The 25,580-nt window shown below is 49.6% G+C and overlaps 1 protein-coding gene across 1 annotated transcript in view; it reads right to left on the minus strand.

Annotated features, from left to right (window-relative positions):
- LOC142302488 (stimulated by retinoic acid gene 6 protein-like) overlaps window positions 1–25,580 on the minus strand; it is an 85,583-nt gene that overhangs the window by 7,243 nt on the left and 52,760 nt on the right. The gene's annotated exons all lie outside the window — the stretch shown is intronic.

Here is a 25,580-nt window from a genome sequence, read left to right on the forward strand (position 1 = left end):
CAAATGAGTAGTACAATACACACATATCAGAATATAGATAAACCAGGCCTTTGTTCTTTGAGAAAGATGATTTGTGCTCACACAGTTTTAAGGAGAGGGTCTATGCAAAAACCTCCTGAATAATAAAAATGTTTGAAAGCCTCTTCTTATCCATTTCTATTGTAAAACCACTTTGCTGTTCATATGTGTTTTAAAGGGAATCAGTCAGTCAGTTGCTCTAGCCCCCCTCAATCGCTAACATATATAGCAACCTTTCCCTGCTTTCTAACAAGCACCTTTTTGTATCTTAATGATTGCTGAATATAAAAAATGGATACAAAAATTTAACCTTGAAGCTGCAATCATAATATGCAAATTAGTGCTTGATTAATTTGGGGGGCTTTGATTTCCCCAGACTACTCCTGTCTCTAATCATGTAAGCACGCCCCTATGGGTGTGAGTGACATGATTTGCAGGAGCAACATAAAGTAATCATATGGCGGTATATGTGGTGTCCCTGAGGCTTCAGTCACCACAGAGGTACTGCACCTCAGCCAAAGGTGTGGTGCTCCATCCTGGGTAAGGAAGAGGTCATCCACCGGTATGCACACAAAGCACACAACACTCTAAATTAGCAGCTATCCACCAGGTCAGGGTTAGGGCTTGTTGCCATTAATGCTATGTATAGCCACCACTGGTGATGGCATCTCCCTCCCCCTAATCCGACAAGGCCTGAGGGTGGAGTCTAGTTAATAGGGGACACTGTAGTGACAAGGAGAGTCGAGAAGGAGCAGTGGAGGAGTGAAGACTTGTGGTCTGGAGCTGGTGCAGCTCGACCGAGGCACAAGACAGAAGGGGTCCTAGAGACCATGGGAAGTGTGCCATACTCCCGAGGCCTCGTTCCACATACAATATATTGGAGTGGAGGGACTTGGCTGCCGAACGGGGACTGGTCCCTAGACCAGAGGAGAAGAACCAATGCGCTTCGATAGTAAAACCAGAGGCTCAGAACACATCTAGTACCAAAGCCAAACCCACACATGAATCCGCTGGAAGGTGACCACATAAGGCCAAGGGATAGAGCTTCAAGCCACCCAACGGGGTCCGCGGACACTGGCTCAGGGCACTATGTGCGTAGGCGTGGGACAGGCGGGTGAGAAGTCAGCGCAGGAAGATGACCAGGGAAGGAACACTAGAAGGGTGCACCAGTCTTTACCTCCAAACTACCCAAGATCGACTGGAGCCCATGACATTGGAACCCAGCACTCCAAAGGCGGTCACTGACTAGTCGTGTTACCTTGCAACCTGCTACATTGAGTAAAAACCTTGAGACTGCATCCCTATGTCACTTCATTATTCGCCTGTGCCTCTAACCCTGCACCCCCGCCATCACCTACTACTACTCCCATCCAACCTGGGGCCTAGCTCTACCTGTGGAGAGCTATACCAACCAAGCTGAGTCACCATCTTCCCCAGAGGCCCCATTCCGCAGTGGAGGCACCTATCTTGCCGCATACCCCAGGTGGCGTCACAAACTATTATATTATCTCCCTTTAAACTGACACCGCCGGGGTCACGGAACCGGGCTTTGCTGCCACTGCAGCATCCCAGAAACGGAACCGCGGCCCGGTAAAGAGTGCCCCAAGGCCCCGGTGCAGGTGTGTCATATAGACACTTTTCTCCCAATAAAATCTTCTGCATTAGATTTCTGATGATGGCCACATCTCTACAACACAACATACTTTATATTGAACTAGCACATACAGTTAGGTCCAGAAATATTTCGACAGTGACACAATTTTCGCGAGTTGGGCTCTGCATGCCACCACATTGGATTTGAAATGAAATCTCTACAACAGAATTCAAGTGCAGATTGTAACGTTTAATTTGAAGGTTTGAACAAAAATATCTGATAGAAATTGTAGGAATTGTACACATTTCTTTACAAACACTCCACATTTTAGGAGGTCAAAAGTAATTGGACAAATAATCCAAACCCAAACAAAATATTTTTATTTTCAATATTTTGTTGCGAATCCTTTGGAGGCAATCACTGCCTTAAGTCTGGAACCCATGGACATCACCAAACGCTGGGTTTCCTCCTTCTTAATGCTTTGCCAGGCCTTTACAGCCACAGCCTTCAGGTCTTGCTTGTTTGTGGGTCTTTCCGTCTTAAGTCTGGACTTGAGCAAGTGAAATGCATGCTCAATTGGGTTAAGATCTGGTGATTGACTTGGCCATTGCAGAATGTTCCACTTTTTTGCACTCATGAACTCCTGGGTAGCTTTGGCTGTATGCTTGGGGTCATTGTCCATCTGTACTATGAAGCGCCGTCCGATCAACTTTGCGGCATTTGGCTGAATCTGGGCTGAAAGTATATCCCGGTACACTTCAGAATTCATCCGGCTACTCTTGTCTGCTGTTATGTCATCAATAAACACAAGTGACCCAGTGCCATTGAAAGCCATGCATGCCCATGCCATCACGTTGCCTCCACCATGTTTTACAGAGGATGTGGTGTGCCTTGGATCATGTGCCGTTCCCTTTCTTCTCCAAACTTTTTTCTTCCCATCATTCTGGTACAGGTTGATCTTTGTCTCATCTGTCCATAGAATACTTTTCCAGAACTGAGCTGGCTTCATGAGGTGTTTTTCAGCAAATTTAACTCTGGCCTGTCTATTTTTGGAATTGATGAATGGTTTGCATCTAGATGTGAACCCTTTGTATTTACTTTCATGGAGTCTTCTCTTTAATGTTGACTTAGAGACAGATACACCTACTTCACTGAGAGTGTTCTGGACTTCAGTTGATGTTGTGAACGGGTTCTTCTTCACCAAAGAAAGTATGCGGCGATCATCTACCACTTTTGTCATCCGTGGACGCCCAGGCCTTTTTGAGTTCCCAAGCTCACCAGTCAATTCCTTTTTTCTCAGAATGTACACGACTGTTGATTTTGCTACTCCAAGCATGTCTGCTATCTCTCTGATGGATTTTTTCTTTTTTTTCAGCCTCAGGATGTTCTGCTTCACCTCAATTGAGAGTTCCTTAGACCGCATGTTGTCTGGTCACAGCAACAGCTTCCAAATGCAAAACCACACACCTGTAATCAACCCCAGACCTTTAAACTACTTCATTGATTACAGGTTAACAAGGGAGACGCCTTCAGAGTTAATTGCAGCCCTTAGAGTCCCTTGTCCAATTACTTTTGGTCCCTTGAAAAAGAGGAGGCTATGCATTACAGAGCTATGATTCCTAAACCCTTTCTTTGATTTGAATGTGAAAACTCTCATATTGCAGCTGGGAGTGTGCACTTTCAGCCCATATTATATATATATAATTGTATTTCTGAACATGTTTTTGTAAACAGCTAAAATAACAAAACTTGTGTCACTGTCCAAATATTTCTGGACCTAACTGTATACAGCCATAACTACTAGAACTAACATGTGTAAAAAGGAACTGTTGACAGGTTCCCTTTGACCCCCTTCCCAACATAGGATGGTCTACATCAACTCGCCATATGTGAAGTAGGCTCAAAACTAAACCGATCCGGCATATTTGTAAAACAGTGGTGATCTACCTGTAACAGCAGTGCCCGGAGATAGCTCTGATCACTGCAGAGTAACCATTAACTCATTACTGACATATGATGTACAGTTATGTGACATGCAGGCTGATTGCAGGTTCAAGTCCCTTAACCGCTTTACGACATGTATGTCATCAGCCCTCTCCCTGCCTTTGATGGGGGTTCACACACTGATCTTGAATCTTTCCCAGCACTTGACAACTGATTTAATCAGCTGTCAAGTGCTTCTTACAGCTAAGAGTGGATTTGAGATCCACACATGGCTGTTACCAGTTGAATGCCAATGTCAGTCTCTGATAGCAACATTTAACAAGTGCTGACAGGAAGCACATCACTGATTCTGCCCATAGGCATGGCCGTCACTTGATTGCGGGGTGCCGATGGGTTGTCATGACAGCTGGGGGTCAGTTGATGACTCCCATGCATGTCATCATGATTCTCCAATGAACTATAAAGGGGTGGAAAAAACTAAAACAAAACAAAATGGAAAATTGACAGGGGATGAAAAGGTTAATAAGACTATCAAATACATGGAAAAATGTTTGTAAAAATATGGAAAAAAAAAGAAAAATATATAAGTTCAATGCACCCTCCCTTTTCGCCCATTAAAAATAATACACATATGTGGTATCACTACGCTCATAAAGGTCCGGTATAGAAAAATCTAAAATTAATCAACCTGATGGGTAAACGGCGCAATGAGAAAAATATCTAAATGCCAGAATTATAGTTTTTCATTTGTAATGAAATAAGAGGCAATCAAAACATTCTGTTTACCCCAAAATGGTATCAATAAAAATGTAATCTAAAAGTGCAAAAATCAAGCTCTCACACAGCTTTATCGCCCGAAAATCAAAAACATTATGGGTTCGAAAAATGGCAACACAAGTTTATTTATTCATTTTTACAAAGCTTCCAAAAAATGTCACTGTATAAATAATAATGAAAAAAACGACTACAGGTTTGGTTTCTTCATAATCGGACTGACCTAGAGGATCATATTGCTGGCTAATTTTTTTATCATAGCATAAATGCTGTAAATAAAAACAAATTGCAGAATTGCGCTTTTTATTGTAAATTTGCTGGACTTGGAATTTTTTTCTCATTTTTTAGTACATCACATGATAAGGTAATGGCTATATCGACTGAGAAATAAAAAAGGTATGGTTCTTGGAAGACGGAAAAGCGAAACAAACATAAAAACAAAAAATACCCATGTCGGGAAGAGGTTAAAATGCCATTGTCAATCAACATGATTACATGGTGCCAATGTGTTGTCATTGAAGCAAGGGGACTATCATTTTATGCACTGCAGTATATAAAACAAGTAATCAAATTATCACAAGTTCAAAGCCCTCAAGGGGACGAAAAGTTAAGCAACAAATAACTTTTAAAAATTGAAAAAAATATATACATAAAATTTTGAATCCCCCACCTCTTTAAAAATAAAGAAATTAAAAAGAGGCATATTTGGAAAGACTGCGTCCGTATCAGTCTGTTCTATCAATATATAGTCCCCGGACTAATCTGCCCTCTAATCAAGTAAACATGCCACTGTGGAAATATATTTTGGCTCTTTGCAAATCTCGCAGCTCGCAAAATCTGCGTCCCTGCTGCCCCCCTGACCACGATCTGATTAATGGTGAACCCGGCTTCACTGTGCATTCCCAGGAGAAAGAAAAGGATTTTGGTACCGTGTTAGCCAGTTGAAAAATGATTGATTGCTCTCAGTGAGAGAAACAAAAATGACATTTTTGTAGTTCTGATACCTTTTAATGGCTAACTAAGATAAAGATAAAATATGATGTTATAAAGCTTCCGAATAGGATTCCTTAAGCTTAGTCCTAACTAATAGTTAGCCATTAAAACAGACCTGGGCAAGGGGCGGCCCGCGGGCCACATCCGGCCCGCCTGCTCTCTGTGACCGGCCCGCCCGTCTTCAGCCGGTGCAGTGGAGCTGGGCTGCAGCGTGCCGAGCAGGGAGAGATCCTGTGCAGGTCCGCACAGTCAGTGCAGGCAGCGGAACGCAGGAGTCTTTCCTCTGTTCCCTGCCGGCACTAATTGTCAGTGACACACGCGCGCGCTCTGACGTTGTCAGTACTGCGCTGCGTGTGTCATTTTAAAAGTTCCCGCCCGGCAGAAGAAGCAGCACAGCAGAGGAATATTTCATCTTGCAGGACCTGCGATGATGTCACGCCCATGTGACTGTGTGGGAGGAGACACAGGATGCCGGGCAGAAAGCAAGATACTGAATCCTGAAGGAGATGTGGACACATGATGACTGGTAATAAGAAAAGAGGGGACATGAGGGGGAAGGGGGCTGCAGGGTGAGTGCATATGAGGGAAGATGGAGTTGCAGGGTGAGTGGCATATGTGGGAAGATGGAGTTGCAGGGTGAGGGGCATATGAGGGAAGATGGAGTTGCAGGGTGAGTGGCATATGAGGGAAGATGGAGTTGCAGGATGAGTGGCATATGAGGGAAGATGGAGTTGCAGGGTGAGTGGCATATGAGGGAAGATGGAGTTGCAGGGTGAGTGGCATATGTGGGAAGATGGAGTTGCAGGGTGAGTGGCATATGAGGGAAGATGGAGTTGCAGGGTGAGTGGTATATGAGGGAAGATGGAGTTGCAGGGTGAGTGGCATATGAGGGAAGATGGAGTTGCAGGGTGAGTGGCATATGTGGGAAGATGGAGTTGCAGGGTGAGTGGCATATGAGGGAAGATGGAGTTGCAGGAGGAGTGGCATATGAGGGAAGATGGAGCTGCAGGGTGAGTGGCATATGAGGGAAGATGGAGTTGCAGGGTGAGTGGCATATGAGGGAAGATGGAGTTGCAGGGTGACTGGCATATGTGGGAAGATGGAGTTGCAGGATGAGTGGCATATGAGGGAAGATGGAGCTGCAGGGTGAGGGGCATATGAGGGAAGATGGAGTTGCAGGGTGAGTGGCATATGAGGGAAGATGGAGTTGCAGGGTGAGTGGCATATGAGGGAAGATGGAGCTGCAGGGTGAGTGGCATATGTGGGAAGATGGAGTTGCAGGGTGAGTGGTATATGAGGGAAGATGGAGTTGCAGGGTGAGTGGTATATGAGGGAAGATGGAGCTGCAGGGTGAGTGGTATATGAGGGAAGATGGAGTTGCAGGGTGAGTGGCATATGTGAGAAGATGGAGTTGCAGGGTGAGTGGCATATGTGGGAAGATGGAGTTGCAGGGTGAGTGGCATATGTGGGAAGATGGAGTTGCAGGGTGAGTGGTATATGTGGGAAGATGGAGTTGCAGGGTGAGTGGCATATGAGGGAAGATGGAGTTGCAGGGTGAGTGGCATATGAGGGAAGATGGAGTTGCAGGGTGAGTGGTATATGAGGGAAGATGGAGTTGCAGGGTGAGTGGCATATGAGGGAAGATGGAGCTGCAGGGTGAGTGGCATATGAAGGAAGATGGAGCTGCAGGGTGAGTGGCATATGAGGGAAGATGGAGTTGCAGGGTGAGTGGCATATGAGGGAAGATGGAGTTGCAGGGTGAGTGGCATATGAGGGAAGATGGAGCTGCAGGGTGAGTGCATATGAGGGAAGATGGAGTTGCAGGGTGAGTGGCATATGTGGGAAGATGGAGTTGCAGGGTGAGTGGCATATGAGGGAAGATGGAGTTGCAGGGTGAGTGGCATATGTGGGAAGATGGAGTTGCAGGGTGAGTGGCATATGTGGGAAGATGGAGTTGCAGGGTGAGTGGCATATGAGGGAAGATGGAGTTGCAGGGTGAGTGGCATATGTGGGAAGATGGAGTTGCAGGGTGAGTGGCATATGAGGGAAGATGGAGTTGCAGGGTGAGTGGCATATGAGGGCTGCAGACTGACAGAAGGATGTGAAGGGCTGCAGAGTGTTTGAGAGGGGTAAGTTGGGGTACAGGCAGGGTGAGATATGTGGGCAGGGTGTGTGACATATGGGGGTGTAGTGTGTGTGATATGGGGGTGCAGGCTGTATGGGGTGTAGTGTGTGTGTGTGATATGGGGGTGCAGGCTGTATGGGGAGCAGGGTGTGTGACATATGGGGGTGTAGTATATTACAGGTGTGCTATATGGAGGTGTATATAGTGGTGTAGTATATGGGGGTATAGTGATGTAGTATATTACAGGTGTGCTATATGGAGGCGTAGTATATTACAGGTGTGCTATATAGGGGTGTAGTGATGTAGTATATTACAGGTGTGCTATATGGAGGTGTAGTATATTACAGGTGTGCTATATGGAGGTGTAGTATATTACAGGTGTACTATATGGGGGTGTACTATATTACAGGTGTAGTATATGGGGTGTAGTGATGTAGTATATTACAGGTGTATATAGGGGTGTAGTGATGTAGTATTTTACAGGTGTACTATATGGAGGTGTAGTATATTACAGGTGTGCTATATGGAGGTGTAGTATATTACAGGTGTACTATATGGAGGTGTACTATATTACAGGTGTGCTATATAGGGGTGTAGTGATGTAGTATATTACAGGTGTGCTATATGGGGGTGTAGTATATTACAGGTGTGCTATATGGAGGTGTAGTGATGTAGTATATTACAGGTGTGCTATATGGGGGTGTAGTATATTACAGGTGTGCTATATGGAGGTGTATATAGTGGTGTAGTATATGGGGGTATAGTGATGTAGTATATTACAGGTGTGCTATATGGAGGCGTAGTATATTACAGGTGTGCTATATAGGGGTGTAGTGATGTAGTATATTACAGGTGTGCTATATGGGGGTGTAGTATATTACAGGTGTGCTATATGGAGGTGTATATAGTGGTGTAGTATATGGAGGTGTAGTGATGTAGTATTTTACAGGTGTACTATATGGAGGTGTAGTATATTACAGGTGTGCTATATGGAGGTGTAGTATATTACAGGTGTACTATATGGAGGTGTACTATATTACAGGTGTGCTATATAGGGGTGTAGTGATGTAGTATATTACAGGTGTAGTATATAGGGGTGTAATGATGTAGTATATCGGAGGTGTATTATATAGTGGTGTAGTATAATACAGGTGTATATGGGGGTGTAGTATATTACAGGTATATGGAGGGAGTGTAGTATAATACAGGTGTAGTATATAGGGGTGTAGTGGTGTAGTTTATTACAGGTGTAGTATATGGAGGGGGTGTAGTGATGTAGTATATTGGGTAGAACTGAGGTAATTATATTAGTCCGGCCCTCTAAACCAATCCCAATTTCTCATGCGGCCCCATGGGAAAATTAATTGCCCACCCCTGCATTAAAAGGTATCAGAACTACAAAAATTTCATTTTTGTTTCTCTCACTGAGAGCAATCAATCATTTTCCCAGGAGAAGAGATGGTGGTAATGCTGCGCTTGGGAATCATGTTGCTCATGCCCACAGAGTGTGCTTACATTACTAGATGGAGGATTAGTCCAGGCTAATGCTTACCCTCCCAACTATCAACCACTAACTTGCATAGCATGAGCACATCTTCAAAGATTCATATTGATTCAGCAATTGCTCAACTACAAAAAGAACTTGTTAGCATCCAGGCAAAGCTTGCCACATAAAAGTATTCATACCCCATCAACTTTTTTACTTTTTTTCAAGTTACCCCCACAAATGTAAGTGCATTTTATTAGAATTTTATGTGATATACCAACACTAAGTAGCAAGTATTTATGAATGGTAAAGAAAATGATACATGGTTTTTTAAATATTTTAAAAGTATACTGTATTTTTCGGTTTATAAGATGCACTTTTCCTCTAGTAGATATAGCTGTGGTGAAGGGTCACAGAAGGCAGGGGAGATGCTGCTGATCGTGGGTGCTGTGCTGTGAGCAGTGCGCTGTGCTGCGGGCTGTGCTGCAGGCTGTGAGGAAGGGGTTGCCATTCTGAAAATGTCACTGATGCAGACTTCAAATAATGGCGCCTGGAGGTGGCGCGTGTGGAGATGGAGCTCTTGGCTTAAGATCTCATCTATGCACGTGTAGTGCCACTGAGCCATCAGGAGCTACAGGGTACTGTCAAAGATGCAGAAGCTACCCACAGGGACTCAGAAGACCAGTGCCAGTAACACCAAAACAATCATACAACCCCTGTTTCCTCTCCCCCAAAACTGGTGACAGGCTAGAGTTGGACCCAATAGATGGCCACTTAGGGGTGGAACTGATCCAGTCCACTAGATGACGACCAGGGAGGAGGGGCAGACAGTCAATAAGTGGTGGTGAAAGGAGACAGACGTAACAGTACTGACGGGAGAGTGTAGCAGTAACCTGTCAGGTTCAGACGTGGTTGCTGAGGGAGTACGGTGGAGTACTCGCGGAACCATAGCACCGACGGGTGCAGAGCCATAGGTCAGGAAAACGCTCCAGGCAGACCTGATAAAATCTGCACGGTGAGGGGACCATCCAGGACCTCACCAACACCAACCAGGACACAGTAACAACGGGAGAACCTGGGAACAAGAACAGAGATCTGACCCCGCAGGGTTCAAGTTACCTGTCGTACGGACTAAGGCCGGTTTTAGATGTCCATGTTTCAGGTTCGTGTAACATCCGTTTTCAACACAGATGTCACACGTACCCATGTTATTCTATACTGTTACTCACACGTCCGTGTTTTCACACGAACGGTGTGACCCCACGTGACCCTACACCCACACAAGCAGACATTTTTCTCTGGCAGCACAGGTGTCACACGGATTGCACACTGATGTGATCCGTGTGACATCAGTGTGACATGTACCAGAGCAAACACAGGTCTTTTAAATGAAAAGATTTTCTATATTTACCTGTATCCAGCGATGCTGTCTCCAGCTCTGCTGCCTCATGCTCCTGACCGCCGCTCATTATACTCACTAAATATTCACTGCACTGAGGAGCTGCAAGCAGGAGCAGCACTGGGGACTTTAGTGCCGGGGACCGCATCGCTTGGTGAGTATACAGCAGAGTGTGTGTGTGTGTGTGTGTGTGTTCAGTGTATATATGCATGTGCACTATGTGTGTGTATGTGCTCGGTGTATCCATGTGTGTCTGCTATGTGTGTATACATATATGTGTATATGTGCTCAGTGTATATGTGTGTGTGTGTGTGTGTGTGTGCACGTGTGTGTAGTGAGAACCTGGAAGCCGGAGCATCGCGGGGACAGCATCAGGGACTCATCATAGTTCCCAATGAACTCTGATGAACCCGTGAAGCTTTAGCGCGGGTGTCGTGGAGGTGTCATCAGGATGTCATCAGAGTTCATTTGGAACTCCAATGACCTCCTGGATGTCACTGTGCTTGCAGAATACTCACCTGTCCCCGCGGTGCTGTTCTCGGCAGTGCTGTACCCAGCGCTGCTACTCCGGCTTCCAGGTCCTGAGTGCGGTGAATAATCAATGAATATAATGAGCGGCGGTCAGGAGCGTGAGGCAGCAGAGCCAAAGAAAGCAGGTAAATATGGAAAATCTTTTTATTTCACAGACCTGTGTTTTCTCCGGTACCTGTCACGCATATGCAAACACAGATGTCACACGTGACACACATGTGACATGCGTATGACACACGTATGACCATAACCAGGGCTGGATTATAGGCGGGGAAGGCGAGGCTCCAGCCCCGGGGCCCCCACCAAAAGAGCTTCCAAGGCGGCCCCCACCACCAGGGCCATACTTGCCACTAGGCACCCGTCAGCATTTTTTTTTTCTTCACACTCTCTCCCCCTCCGTAAAGACAGTCTAATAAATCAGCTGTGTTTTCAGGGGGGAGGGGGAGGCGCACCTACATGTATTTGTATCTGCGTTTCTAAGACGCAAAAACAAATTGCGGGTGCAGGACGCTGATTGACCCTGGAAGTACCAGCGCCTGCATTTCCGGGGTCAGAGGTGTGCCAATCAGCTCCCTGCTCTGCTGCAGCGTCCAATGCTGTGGCCGTCACAGCTTGACGTCGCGGTAGAGAAGACCAACGCCGAAGCCAGGAGAGGAGACTGACCAGAGCAGGAGGATGGCCGCGGCACCGGAGTAGCAGGAAGATGGCATCAGAGCAGGTAAGGGCTCACAGAGCTGAAGAAAGATGTGGGTGTTGCTAATGCGGAAGCAGAGCTGTTTGTGTGTGAAGCAGAGCGCTGTGTGTGTGAAGCAGAGCGCTGTGTGTGTGAAGCAGAGCACTGTGTGTGAAGCAGAGCGCTGTGTGTGAAGCAGAGCGCTGTGTGTGAAGCAGAGCTGTGTGTGTGTGAAGCAGAGCAGTGTGTGTGTGAAGCAGAGCTGTGTGTGAAGCAGAGCTGTGTGTGTGTGTGAAGCAGAGTTGTGTGTGTGAAGCAGAGCGCTGTGTGTGTGAAGCAGAGCGCTGTGTGTGTGAAGCAGAGCGCTTTGTGTGAAGCAGAACGCTGTGGTGTGTGAAGTAGAGCTGTGTGTGTGTGTGTGTGTGTGTGTGAAGCAGAGCGCTGTGTGTGTGAAGCAGAGCGCTGTGTGTGTGAAACAGAGCGCTGTGTGTGTGTGAAGCAGAGCGCTGTGTGTGTGAAGCAGAGCGCTGTGTGTGTGTGTGTGTGTGTGTGTGAAGCAGAGCGCTGTGTGTGTGTGAAGCAGAGCGCTGTGTGTGTGTGTGAAGCAGAGCTGTGTGTGTGTGAAGCAGAGCTGTGTGTGTGTGTGAAGCAGAGCTGTGTGTGAAGCAGAGTTGTGTGTGTGTGACGTAGAGCTGTGTGTGTGTGAAACAGAGCGCTGTGTGTGTGTGTGTGAAGCAGAGCGCTGTGTGTGTGAAGCAGAGTGCTGTGTGTGTGTGAAGCAGAGCGCTGTGTGTGTGTGTGTGTGTGAAGCAGAGCTGTGTGTGTGAAGCAGAGTGCTGTGTGTGTGTGTGTGTGTGTGGGAAGCAGAGCTGTGTGTGTGTGAAGCAGAGCTGTGTGTGTGTGTGTGTGAAGCAGAGCTGTGTGTGTGAAGTAGAGCTGTGTGTGTGTGTGTGTGTGAAGCAGAGCTGTATGTATGTAAAGCAGAGCTGTGTGTGTGCCGCAGAGCTGTGTGTGTGTGAACAGAGCTGTGTGTGAAGCAGAGCTGTGTGTGTGTGTGAAGCAGAGCGCTGTGTGTGTGTGTATGTGTGCAGCAGAGCTGTGTGTGTGAAGCAGAGCTGTGTGTGTGTGAAGCAGAGATGTGTGTGTGAAGCAGAGCTGTGTGTTTGTGATGCAGAGCTATGTGTGTGTGAAGCAGAGCTGTGTGTGAAGCAGAGCTGTGTGTAAAGCAGAACTGTGTGTGTGTGTGTGTGTGAAGCAGAGCATTGTGTGTGAAGCAGAGCGCTGTGTGTGTGAAGCAGAGCGCTGTGTGTGTGAAGCAGAGCACTGTGTGTGTGAAGCAGAGCGCTGTGTGTGTGAAGCAGAGCGCTGTGTGTGTGTGAAGCAGAGCGCTGTGTGTGTGTGTGAAGCAGAGTGCTGTGTGTGTGTGTGTGTGTGTGTGTGAAGCAGAGCGCTGTGTGTGTGAAGCAGAGCTGTGTGTGTGAAGCAGAGCTGTGTGTGTGTGAAGCAGAGCTGTGTGTGTGTGAAGCAGAGTTGTGTGTGTGTGACGCAAAGCTGTGTGTGTGTGAAGCAGAGCTGTGTGTGAAGCAGAGCTGTGTGTGTGTGAAGCAGAGCTGTGTGTGTGTGAAGCAGAGCTGTGTGTGTGACGCAAACCTGTGTGTGTGTGAAGCAGAGCGCTGTGTGTGTGTGAAGCAGAGCGCTGTGTGTGTGAAGCAGAGCGCTGTGTGTGTGAAGCAGAGCGCTGTGTGTGAAGCAGAGCACTGTGTGTGTGAAGCAGAGCGCTGTGGTGTGTGAAGCAAAGTGCTGTGGTGTGTGAAGCAGAGCGCTGTGTGTGTGTGAAGCAGAGTGCTGTGTGTGTGTGAAGCAGAGCGCTGTGTGTGTGTGTGTGTGAAGCAGAGCTGTGTGTGAAGCAGAGCTGTGTGTGTGAAGCAGAGCTGTGTGTGTGTGTGACACAGAGCTGTGTGTGTGTGTGAAGCAGAGCTGTGTGTGTGTGTGTGAACCAGAGCTGTGTGTGTGTGTGTGTGTGTGTGTGTGAACCAGAGCTGTGTGTGTGATGCAGAGCTGTGTGTGTGTGACACAGCGCTGTGTGTGACGCAGAGCTGTGGCTGTGTGTGAAGCAGAGCTGTGTGTGAAGCAGAGCTGTGTGTGAAGCAGAGCTGTGTATGTGTGTGTGAAGCAGAGCTGTGTGTGTGTGTGTGTGTGTGAAGCAGAGCTGTGTGTGTGTGAAGCAGAGCTGTGTGTGTGTGTGAAGCAGAGCTGTGTGTGAAGCAGAGCTGTGTGTAAAACAGAGCTGTGTGTGTGTGAAGCAGAGCGCTGCGTGTGTGAAGCAGAGCGCTGTGTGTGTGAAGTAGAGCTGTGTGTGTGTGAAGCAGAGCGCTGTGTGTGTGAAGCAGAGCGCTGTGTGTGTGAAGCAGAGCGCTGTGTGTGTGAAGCAGAGCGCTGTGGTGTGTGAAGCAGAGCGCCATGTGTGAAGCAGAGCGCTGTGTGTGTGTGTGAAGCAGAGTGCTGTGTATGTGTGAAGCAGAGCGCTGTGTGTGTGTGTGTGTGAAGCAGAGCTGTGTGTGTGTGAAGCAAAGCTGTGTGTGTGAAGCAGAGCTGTGTGTGTGTGAGACGCAGAGCTGTGTGTGTGTGAAGCAGAGCTGTGTGTGAAGCAGAGCTGTGTGTGAAGCAGAGCTGTGTGTGTGTGTGAAGCAGAGCTGTGTGTGTGTGAAGCAGAGCTGTGTGTGTGATGCAGAGCTGTGTGTGTGACGCAGAGCTGTGTGTGTGTGACACAGCGCTGTGTGTGTGTGACGCAGAGCTGTGGCTGTGTGTGAAGCAGAGCTGTTTGTGTGAAGCAGAGCTGTGTGTGTGAAGCAGAGCTGTGTGTGTGTGTGTGTGTGTGAAGCAGAGCTGTGTGTGTGTGTGTGTGTGTGAAGCAGAGCTGTGTGTGTGTGAAGCAGAGCTGTGTGTGTGTGTGAGAAGCAGAGCGCTGTGTGTGTGTGTGTGTGAAGCAGAGCTGTGTGTGTGAAGCAGAGCTGTGTGTGTGTGAAGCAGAGCTGTGTGTGTGTGAAGCAGAGCTGTGTGTGACGCAGAGCTGTGTGTGTGAAGCAGAGCTGTGTGTGAAGCAGAGCTGTGTGTAAAACAGAGCTGTGTGTGTGTGTGTGAAGCAGAGCGCTGTGTGTGTGAAGCAGAGCGCTGTGTGTGTGAAGCAGAGTGCTCTGTGTGTGAAGTAGAGCTGTGTGTGTGTGTGAAGCAGAGCGCTGTGTGTGTGAAGCAAAGCGCTGTGTGTGTGAAGCAGAGCGCTGTGGTGTGTGAAGCAGAGCGCTGTGGTGTGTGAAGCAGAGCACTGTGTGAGTGTGTGAAGCAGAGTGCTGTGTGTGTGTGAAGCAGAGCGCTGTGTGTGTGTGTGAAGCAGAGCTGTGTGTGTGAAGCAGAGCTGTGTGTGTGTGAAGCAGAGCTGTGTGTGTGTGAAGCAGAGCTGTGTGTGTGATGCAGAGCTGTGTGTGTGTGTGAAGCAGAGCTGTGTGTGAAGCAGAGCTGTGTGTGTGTGTGTGTGAAGCAGAGCTGTGTGTGTGTGAAGCAGAGCTGTGTGTGTGTGTGTGTGTGTGAAGCAGAGCTGTGTGTGTGATGCAGAGCTGTGTGTGTGACGCACAGCTGTGTGTGTGTGACAGCACTGTGTGTGTGTTACGCAGAGCTGTGGCTGTGTGTGAAGCAGAGCTGTGTGTGTGAAGCAGAGCTGTGTGTGTGAAGCAGAGCTGTGTGTGTGAAGCAGAGCTGTGTGTGAAGTAGAGCTCTGTGTGTGTGTGAAGCAGAGCTGTGTGTGTGTGTGTGTGTGAAACAGAGCTCTGTGTGTGTATGTGTGTATGAAGCAGAGCTGTGTGTGTGTGATTGAAGCAGAGCTGTGTGTGTGTGAAGCAGAGCTGTGTGTGTGACGCAGAGCTGTGTGTGTGAAGCAGAGCTGTGTGTGAAGCAGAGCTCTGTGTGTGTATGTGTGTATGAAGCAGAGCTGTGTGTGTGTGTGTGTGTGAAGCAGAGCTGTGTGTGTATGAAGCAGAGCTGTGTGTGTGAAGCAGAGCTGTGTGTGTGTGAAGCAGAGCTGTATGTGTGTGTGTGTGTGAAGCAGACCTGTGTTTGTGTGACACAGAGCTGTGTGTGTGTGACGCAGAGCTGTGTGTGTGAAGCAGAGCTGTGTGTGAAGCAGAGCTGTGTGTAAAGCAGAACTGTGTGTGTGTGAAGCAAAGCGTTGTGTGTGAAGCAGAGCGCTGTGTGTGTGAAGCAGAGCGCTGTATGTGAAAAAGAGCAGTGTGTGTGAAGCAGAGCGCTGTGTGTGTGAAGCAGAGCGCTGTGTGTGTGAAGCAGAGCACTGTGTGTGTGAAGCAGAGCGCTGTGTGTGCGTGTGAAGCAGAGTGCTGTGTGTGTGTGTGTGAAGCAGAGCGCTGTATGTGTGAAGCAGAGCTGTGTGTGTGTGAAGCAGAGCTGTATGTGTGTGAAGCAGAGCTGTGTGTGTGTGACGCAAAGCTGTGTGTGTGTGAAGCAGAGCTGTGTGTGTGTGAAGCAGAGCTGTGTGTGTGCGAAGCAGAGCTGTGTGTGTGTGAAGCAGAGCTGTGTGTGTGTGACGCAAAGCAGTGTGTGTGTGAAGCAGAGCTGTGTGTAAAACAGAGCTGTGTGTGTGTGTGAAGCAGAGTGCTGTGTGTGTGAAGCAGAGCGCTGTGTGTGTGAAGCAGAGCGCTGTGTGTGTGAAGCAGAGCGCTGTGTGTGTGAAGCAGAGCGCTGTGTGTGAAGTAGAGCTGTGTGTGCGTGAAGCAGAGCGCTGTGTGTGTGAAGCAGAGCGCTGTGTGTGAAGCAGAGCGCTGTGGTGTGTGAAGCAGAGCACTGTGTGTGTGAAGCAGAGCACTGTGTGTGTGAAGCAGAGCGCTGTGGTGTGTGAAGCAGAGCGCTCTGGTGTGTGAAGCAGAGCGCTGTGTGTGTGTGAAGCAGAGTGCTGTGTGTGAAGCAGAGCGCTGTGTGTGTGTGTGTGTGAAGCAGAGCTTTGTGTGTGTGAAGCAGAGCTGTGTGTGTGTGAAGCAGAGCTGTGTGTGACACAGAGCTGTGTGTGTGTGTGAAGCAGAGCTGTGTGTGAAGCAGAGCTGTGTGTGTGTGTGTGTGTGTGTGTGTGTGAACCAGAGCTGTGTGTGTGTGTGAAGCAGAGCTGTGTGTGTGTGTGTGAAGCAGAGCAGTGTGTGTGATGCAGAGCTGTGTGTGTGTGACACAGCGCTGTGTGTGTGTGACGCAGAGCTGTGGCTGTGTGTGAAGAAGAACTGTGTGTGTGAAGCAGAGCTGTGTGTGTTAAGCAGAGCTGTGTGTGTGAAGCAGAGCTGTGTGTGTGTGTGAAGCAGAGCTGTGTGTGTGTGAAGCAGAGCTGTGTGTGTGTGAAGCAGAGCTGTGTGTGTGTGATGCAGAGCTGTGTGTGTGTGAAGCAGAGCTGTGTGTGAAGCAGAGCTGTGTGTAAAACAGAGCTGTGTGTGTGTGAAGCAGAGCGCTGTGTGTGTGAAGCAGAGCGCTGTGTGTGTGAAGCAGAGCGCTGTGTGTGTGAAGTAGAGCTGTGTGTGTGTGAAGTAGAGCGCTGTGTGTGAAGCAGAGCGCTGTGTGTGTGAAACAGAGCACTGTGTGTGTGAAGCAGAGTGCTGTGGTGTGTGAAGCAGAGCGCCGTGTGTGAAGCAGAGCGCTGTGTGTGTGTGTGTGAAGCAGGGTTCTGTGTGTGTGTGAAGCAGAGCGCTGTGTGTGTGTGTGAAGCAGAGCTGTGTGTGAAGCAGAGCTGTGTGTGTGTGTGTATGTGTGAAGCAGAGCTGTGTGTGTGTGAAGCAGAGCTGTGTGTGTGATGCAGAGCTCTGTGTGTGACGCAGAGCTGTGGCTGTGTGTGAAGCAGAGTGCTGTGTGTGTGTGTGACGCAGAGCTGTGTGTGTGTGTGAAGCAGAGCTGTGTGTGAAGCAGAGCTGTGTGTGTGTGTGTATGTGTGAAGCAGAGCTGTGTGTGTGTGAAGCAGAGCTGTGTGTGATGCAGAGCTGTGTGTGTGACGCAGAGCTGTGTGTGTGTGACACAGCGCTGTGTGTGTGTGTGACGCAGAGCTGTGGCTGTGTGTGAAGCAGAGCTGTTTGTGTGAAGCAGAGCTGTGTGTGTGAAGCAGAGCTGTGTGTGTGTCTGAAGCAGAGCTGTGTGTGTGTGAAGCAGAGCTGTGTGTGTGTGAAGCAGAGCTGTGTGTGTGTGTGTGTGTGTGTGTGTGTGTGTGAAGCAGAGCGCTGTGTGTGTGTGTGTGTGTGTGTGTGAAGCAGAGCTGTGTGTGTGTGAAGCAGAGCTGTGTGTGTGTGAAGCAGAGCTGTGTGTGTGTGTGTGTGAAGCAGAGCTGTGTGTGTGTGAAGCAGAGCTGTGTGTGTGCTGCAGAGTTGTGTGTGTGTGAAGCAGAGCGCTGTGTGTGTGAAGTAGAGCTGTGTGTGTGTTTGTGAAGCAGAGCGCTGTGTGTGTGAAGCAGAGCGCTGTGTGTGTGAAGCAGAGCACTGTGTGTGTGAAGCAGAGCGCTGTGGTGTGTGAAGCAGACCGCTGTGGTGTGTGAAGCAGAGCACTGTGTGTGTGTGTGTGTGTGAAGCAGAGTGCTGTGTGTGTGAAGCAGAGTGCTGTGTGTGTGTGTGTGTGTGTGTGTAAAGCAGAGCTGTGTGTGTGTGAAGCAGAGCTGTGTGTGTGAAGCAGAGCTGTGTGTGTGTGTGAAGCAGAGCTGTATGTGTGTGTGTGTGTGAAGCCGAGCTGTGTGTGTGTGTGTGTGTGTGTGTGTGTGAAGCAGAGCTGTGTGTGTGATGCAGAGCTGTGTGTGTGACGCAGAGCTGTGTGTGTGTGACAGCGCTGTGTGTGTGTTACGCAGGGCTGTGGCTGTGTGTGAAGCAGAGCTGTGTGTGAAGCAGAGCTGTGTGTGTGAAGCAGAGCTGTGTGTGTGTGAAGCAGAGCTGTGTGTGTGTGTGTGAAGCAGAGCGCTGTGTGTGTATGTGTGTATGAAGCAGAGCTGTGTGTGTGTGAAGCAGAGCTGTGTGTGAAGCAGAGCTGTGTGTGTGTGACGCAGAGCTGTGTGTGTGAAGCAGAGCTGTGTGTGAAGCAGAGCTCTGTGTGTGTATGTGTGTATGAAGCAGAGCTGTGTGTGTGAAGCAGAGCTGTGTGTGTATGAAGCAGAGCTGTGTGTGTGTGAAGCAGAGCTGTGTGTGTGTGAAGCAGAGCTGTGTGTGTGTGTGTGAAGCAGAGCTGTGTGTGTGTGTGTGAAACAGAGCTGTGTGTGTGACGCAGAGCTATGTGTGAAGCAGAGCTGTGTGTGAACCAGAGCTGTTTGTGTGAAGCAGAGCTGTGTGTGTGTGAAGCAGAGCTGTGTGTGTATGTTTGTGTGTGTGTGTGTGTGTGTGAAGCAGAGCTGTGTGTGAAGCAGAGCTGTGTCTGTGTGTGTTAAGCAGAGCTGTGTGTGTGAAGATGTGTGTGTGAAGCTGTGTGTGTGTGTTTGTGTGTGTGTGTGTGAAGCAGAGCTGTGTGAAGCAGAGCTGTGTGTGTGAAGCAGAGGTGTGTGTGTGAAGCAGAGCTGTGTGTGTGTGTGTGTGTGTGAAGCAGAGCTTGTGTGTGTGTCTGAAGTAGAGCTGTGTGTGAAGCAAAGCTGTGTGAAGCAGAGCGCTGTGTGTGTGAAGCAGAGCACTGTGTGTGTGAAGCAGAGCGCTGTGTGTGTGAAGCAAAGCGCTGTGTGTGTGAAGCAGAGTGCTGTGTGTGTGTGTGAAGCAGAGTGCTGTGTGTGTGTGTGTGTGAAGCAGAGCGCTGTGTGTGTGAAGCAGAGCTGTGTGTGTGTGAAGCAGAGCTGTATGTGTGTGAAGCAGAGCTGTGTGTGTGACGCAAAGCTGTGTGTGTGTGAAGCAGAGCTGTGTGTGTGTGAAGCAGAGCTGTGTGTGTGTGAAGCAGAGCTGTGTGTGTGTGAAGCAGAGCTGTGTGTGTGTGACGCAAAGCTGTGTGTGTGTGAAGCAGAGCTGTGTGTAAAACAGAGCTGTGTGTGTGTGTGAAGCAGAGTGCTGTGTGTGTGTGAAGCAGAGCGCTGTGTGTGTGAAGCAGAGCGCTGTGTGTGTGAAGCAGAGCGCTGTGTGTGTGAAATAGAGCTGTGTGTGTGTGAAGCAGAGCGCTGTGTGTGAAGCAGAGCGCTGTGTGTGAAGCAGAGCACTGTGTGTGTGAAGCAGAGCACTGTGTGTGTGAAGCAGAGCGCTGTGGTGTGTGAAGCAGAGCGCTGTGGTGTGTGAAGCAGAGCACTGTGTGTGCGAAGCAGAGCACTGTGTGTGTGAAGCAGAGCGCTGTGGTGTGTGAAGCAGAGCGCTGTGGTGTGTGAAGCAGAGCGCTGTGTGTGTGTGAAGCAGAGTGCTGTGTGTATGTGAAGCAGAGCGCTGTGTGTGTGTGTGTGTGAAGCAGAGCTGTGTGTGAAGCAGAGCTGTGTGTGTGACACAGAGCTGTGTGTGTGTGTGAAGCAGAGCTGTGTATGAAGCAGAGCTGTGTGTGTGTGTGTGTGTGTGTGTGTGTGTGAACCAGAGCTGTGTGTGTGTGAAGCAGAGCTGTGTGTGTGTGTGTGTGAAGCAGAGCTGTGTTTGTGTGTGACACAGAGCTGTGTGTGTGTGACGCAGAGCTGTGTGTGAAGCAGAGCTGTGTGTGAACCAGAGCTGTGTGTGTGAAGCAGAGCTGTGTGTGTGTGAAGCAGAGCTGTGTGTGTATGTTTGTGTGTGTGTGTGAGGCAGAGCTGTGTGTGTGTGTGAAGCAGAGCTGTGTGTGAAGCAGAGCTGTGTCTGTGTGTGTGAAGCAGAGCTGTGTGTGTGAAGATGTGTGTGTGAAGCTGTGTGTGTGTGTTTGTGTGTGTGTGTGTGAAGCAGAGCTGTGTGAAGCAGAGCTGTGTGTGTGAAGCAGAGGTGTGTGTGTGAAGCAGAGCTGTGTGTGTGTGTGCGTGAAGCAGAGCTTGTGTGTGTGTGTGAAGTAGAGCTGTGTGTGAAGCAAAGCTGTGTGAAGCAGAGCGCTGTGTGTGTGAAGCAGAGCACTGTGTGTGTGAAGCAGAGCGCTGTGTGTGTGAAGCAAAGCGCTGTGTGTGTGAAGCAGAGCGCTGTGTGTGTGTGTGTGTGTGAAGCAGAGTGCTGTGTGTGTGTGTGAAGCAGAGCGCTGTGTGTGTGAAGCAGAGCTGTGTGTGAAGCAGAGCTGTATGTGTGTGAAGCAGGGCTGTGTGTGTGTGACGCAAAGCTGTGTGTGTGTGAAGCAGAGCTGTGTGTGTGTGAAGCATAGCTGTGTGTGTGTGAAGCAGAGCTGTGTGTGTGTGAAGCAGAGCTGTGTGTGTGTGACGCAAAGCTGTGTGTGTGTGAAGCAGAGCTGTGTGTAAAACAGAGCTGTGTGTGTGTGAAGCAGAGTGCTGTGTGTGTGTGAAGCAGAGTGCTGTGTGTGTGAAGCAGAGCTCTGTGTGTGTGAAGCAGAGCGCTGTGTGTGAAGTAGAGCTGTGTGTGTGTGAAGCAGAGCGCTGTGTGTGTGAAGCAGAGCGCTGTGTGTGAAGCAGAGCACTGTGTGTGTGAAGCAGAGCACTGTGTGTGTGAAGCAGAGCGCTGTGGTGTGTGAAGCAGAGCGCTGTGGTGTGTGAAGCAGAGCGCTGTGGTGTGTGAAGCAGAGCACTGTGTGTGTGAAGCAGAGCACTGTGTGTGTGAAGCAGAGCACTGTGTGTGTGAAGCAGAGCGCTGTGGTGTGTGAAGCAGAGCGCTGTGGTGTGTGAAGCAGAGCGCTGTGTGTGTGTGAAGCAGAGTGCTGTGTGTGTGTGAAGCAGAGTGCTGTGTGTGTGTGAAGCAGAGCACTGTGTGTGTGTGTGTGTGTGTGTGTGAAGCAGAGCTGTGTGTGTGTGACACAGAGCTGTGTGTGTGTGTGAAGCAGAGCTGTGTATGAAGCAGAGCTGTGTGTGTGTGTGTGTGAGTGAACCAGAGCTGTGTGTGTGTGTGTGAAGCAGAGCTGTGTGTGTGTGTGTGTGAAGCAGAGCAGTGTGTGTGATGCAGAGCTGTGTGTGTGTGACACAGCGCTGTGTGTGTGACGCAGAGCTGTGGCTGTGTGTGAAGAAGAGCTGTGTGTGAAGCAGAGCTGTGTGTGTGAAGCAGAGCTGTGTGTGTGTGTGTGTGTGAAGCAGAGCTGTGTGTGTGTGTGTGTGAAGCAGAGCTGTGTGTGTGTGAAGCAGAGCTGTGTGTATGTGAAGCAGAGCTGTGTGTGTGTGATGCAGAGCTGTGTGTGTGTGAAGCAGAGCTGTGTGTGAAGCAGAGCTGTGTGTAAAACAGAGCTGTGTGTGTGAAGCAGAGCGCTGTGTGTGTGTGAAGCAGAGCGCTGTGTGTGTGAAGCAGAGCGCTGTGTGTGTGAAGTAGAGCTGTGTGTGAAGCAGAGCGCTGTGTGTGTGAAGCAGAGCGCTGTGTGTGTGAAGCAGAGCACTGTGTGTGTGAAGCAGAGCGCTGTGGTGTGTGAAGCAGAGCGCTGTGGTGTGTGAAACAGAGCGCTGTGGTGTGTGAAGCAGAGCACTGTGTGTGTGAAGCAGAGCACTGTGTGTGTGAAGCAGAGCACTGTGTGTGTGAAGCAGAGCGCTGTGGTGTGTGAAGCAGAGCGCTGTGGTGTGTGAAGCAGAGCGCTGTGTGTGTGTGAAGCAGAGTGCTGTGTGTGTGTGAAGCAGAGTGCTGTGTGTGTGAAGCAGAGCACTGTGTGTGTGTGTGTGTGTGTGTGAAGCAGAGCTGTGTGTGTGTGACACAGAGCTGTGTGTGTGTGTGAAGCAGAGCTGTGTATGAAGCAGAGCTGTGTGTGTGTGTGTGTGTGTGAACCAGAGCTGTGTGTGTGTGTGTGAAGCAGAGCTGTGTGTGTGTGTGTGTGTGTGAAGCAGAGCAGTGTGTGTGATGCAGAGCTGTGTGTGTGTGACACAGCGCTGTGTGTGTGACGCAGAGCTGTGGCTGTGTGTGAAGAAGAGCTGTGTGTGAAGCAGAGCTGTGTGTGTGAAGCAGAGCTGTGTGTGTGTGTGTGTGTGTGTGAAGCAGAGCTGTGTGTGTGTGTGTGTGTGAAGCAGAGCTGTGTGTGTGTGAAGCAGAGCTGTGTGTATGTGAAGCAGAGCTGTGTGTGTGTGATGCAGAGCTGTGTGTGTGTGAAGCAGAGCTGTGTGTGAAGCAGAGCTGTGTGTAAAACAGAGCTGTGTGTGTGAAGCAGAGCGCTGTGTGTGTGTGAAGCAGAGCGCTGTGTGTGTGAAGCAGAGCGCTGTGTGTGTGAAGTAGAGCTGTGTGTGAAGCAGAGCGCTGTGTGTGTGAAGCAGAGCGCTGTGTGTGTGAAGCAGAGCACTGTGTGTGTGAAGCAGAGCGCTGTGGTGTGTGAAGCAGAGCGCCGTGTGTGAAGCAGAGCGCTGTGTGTGTGTGTGTGTGAAGCAGAGTGCTGTGTGTGTGTGTGAAGCAGAGTGCTGTGTGTGTGTGTGTGTGTGTGTGTGAAGCAGAGCTGTGTGTGTGCGAAGCAAAGCTGTGTGTGTGAAGCAGAGCTGTGTGTGTGTGACGCAGAGCTGTGTGTGTGTGTGAAGCAGAGCTGTGTGTGAAGCAGAGCTGTGTGTGTGTGTGAAGCAGAGCTGTGTGTGTGATGCAGAGCTGTGTGTGTGACGCAGAGCTGTGTGTGTGTGACACAGCGCTGTGTGTGTGTGACGCAGAGCTGTGGCTGTGTGTGAAGCAGAGCTGTTTGTGTGAAGCAGAGCTGTGTGTGTGAAGCAGAGCTGTGTGTGTGTCTGTGTCTGAAGCAGAGCTTTGTGTGTGTGTGAAGCAGAGCTGTGTGTGTGTGAATCAGAGCTGTGTGTGTGTGTGTGTGTGTGAAGCAGAGCGCTGTGTGTGTGTGTGAAGCAGAGCTGTGTGTGTGTGAAGCAGAGCTGTGTGTGTGTGAAGCAGAGCTGTGTGTGTGTGAAGCAGAACTGTGTGTGTGTGTGAAGCAGAGCTGTGTGTGTGACGCAGAGCTGTGTGAGTGTGAAGCAGAGCGCTGTGTGTGTGAAGCAGAGCGCTGTGTGTGTGTGAAGCAGAGCGCTGTGTGTGTGTGAAGCAGAGCGCTGTGTGTGTGAAGTAGAGCTGTGTGTGTGTTTGTGAAGCAGAGCGCTGTGTGTGTGAAGCAGAGCGCTGTGTGTGTGAAGCAGAGCGCTGTGGTGTGTGAAGCAGAGCTGTGTGTGTGTGAAGCAGAGCTGTGTGTGTGTGTGAAGCAGAGCTGTGTGTGTGTGTGTGTGTGTGTGTGAAGCAGAGCTGTGTGTGTGTGAAGCAGAGCTGTGTGTGTGTGTGTGTGTGTGTGAAGCAGAGCTGTGTGTGTGATGCAGAGCTGTGTGTGTGACGCAGAGCTGTGTGTGTGTGACAGCGCTGTGTGTGTGTTATGCAGAGCTGTGGCTGTGTGTGAAGCAGAGCTGTGTGTGTGAAGCAGAGCTGTGTGTGTGAAGCAGAGCTGTGTGTGTGTGAAGCAGAGCTGTGTGTGTGTGAAGCAGAGCTGTGTGTGTGTGTGTGTGTGTGTGTGAAGCAGAGCGCTGTGTGTGTATGTGTGTATGAAGCAGAGCTGTGTGTGTGTGTGAAGCAGAGCTGTGTGTGTGAAGCAGAGCTGTGTGTGTGTGACGCAGAGCTGTGTGTGTGAAGCAGAGCTGTGTGCGAAGCAGAGCTCTGTGTGTGTATGTGTGTATGAAGCAGAGCTGTGTGTGTGTGTGTGTGTGTGAAGCAGAGCTGTGTGTGTATGAAGCAGAGCTGTGTGTGTGTGTGTGTGAAGCAGAGCTGTGTGTGTGTGTGTGAAGTAGAGCTGTGTGTGTGTGTGTGTGTGAAGCAGAGCTGTGTGTGTGTGACACAGAGCTGTGTGTGTGACGCAGAGCTGTGTGTGAAGCAGAGCTGTGTGTGTGAAGCAGAGCTGTGTGTGTGTGAAGCAGAGCTGTGTGTGTATGTTTGTGTGTGTGTGAGGCAGAGCTGTGTGTGTGTGTGAAGCAGAGCTGTGTGTGAAGCAGAGCTGTGTCTGTGTGTGTGAAGCAGAGCTGTGTGTGAAGCAGAGCTGTGTGTGTGAAGCTGTGTGTGTGTTTGTGTGTGTGTGTGAAGCAGAGCTGTGTGAAGCAGAGCTGTGTGTGTGAAGCAGAGGTGTGTGTGTGAAGCAGAGCTGTGTGTGTGTGTGTGTGTGTGTGTGTGAAGCAGAGCTTGTGTGTGTGTGTGTGTGTGAAGTAGAGCTGTGTGTGAAGCAAAGCTGTGTGTGTGTGTGTGAAGCAGAGCTGTGTGTTTGTGTGAAGCAGAGTTGTGTGTGTGTGAAGCAGAGCTGTGTGTGTGTGTGAAGCAAAGCTGTGTGCGTGTGTGTGCGAAGCAGAGCTGTGTGTGTGTGTAAAGCAGAGCTGTGTGTGTGTGTGTGTGTGTGAAGCAGAGCTGTGTGTGTGTGTGAAGTAGAGCTGTGTGTGTGTGTGTAGCAGAGCTCTGTGTGTGTGAAGCAGAGCTGTGTGTGTGAAGTAGAGCTGTGTGTGTGTGTGTGTGTGTGTGTGAAGCAGAGCTGTGTGTGTTTGAAGCAGAGCTGTGTGTCTGTGTGAAGCAGAGCGCTGTGTGTGTGTGTGTGTGTGTGTGTGTGTGAAGCAGAGCTGTGTGTGTGTGAAGCAGAGCTGTGTGTGTGTGACACAGAGCTGTGTGTGTGTGAAGCAGAGCTGTGTATGAAGCAGAGCTGTGTGTGTGTGTGTGTGTGAACCAGAGCTGTGTGTGTGTGAAGCAGAGCTGTGTGTGTGTGTGTGTGTGTGTGTGAAGCAGAGCTGTGTGTGTGTGTGTGTGTGAAGCAGAGCTGTGTGTTTGAAGCAGAGCTGTGTGTGTGTGTGAAGCAGAGCGCTGTGTGTGTGTGTGTGTGTGTGTGTGTGTGTGTGTGTGAAACAGAGCGCTGTCTGTGTGAAGCAGATCTGTGTGTGTGTGTGTGTGTGTGTGTGAAGCAGAGCTGTGTGTGAGTGAAGCAGAGCTGTGTGTGTGTGTGTGTGTGACGCAGAGCTGTGTGTGTGTGTGTGTGTGAAGCAGAGCTGTGTGTGTGTATATATGAATC

The sequence above is a fragment of the Anomaloglossus baeobatrachus genome, chromosome 4 (assembly GCF_048569485.1).
Source record: "Anomaloglossus baeobatrachus isolate aAnoBae1 chromosome 4, aAnoBae1.hap1, whole genome shotgun sequence".
In the NCBI taxonomy this organism is placed as follows: Eukaryota; Metazoa; Chordata; class Amphibia; order Anura; family Aromobatidae; genus Anomaloglossus; species Anomaloglossus baeobatrachus.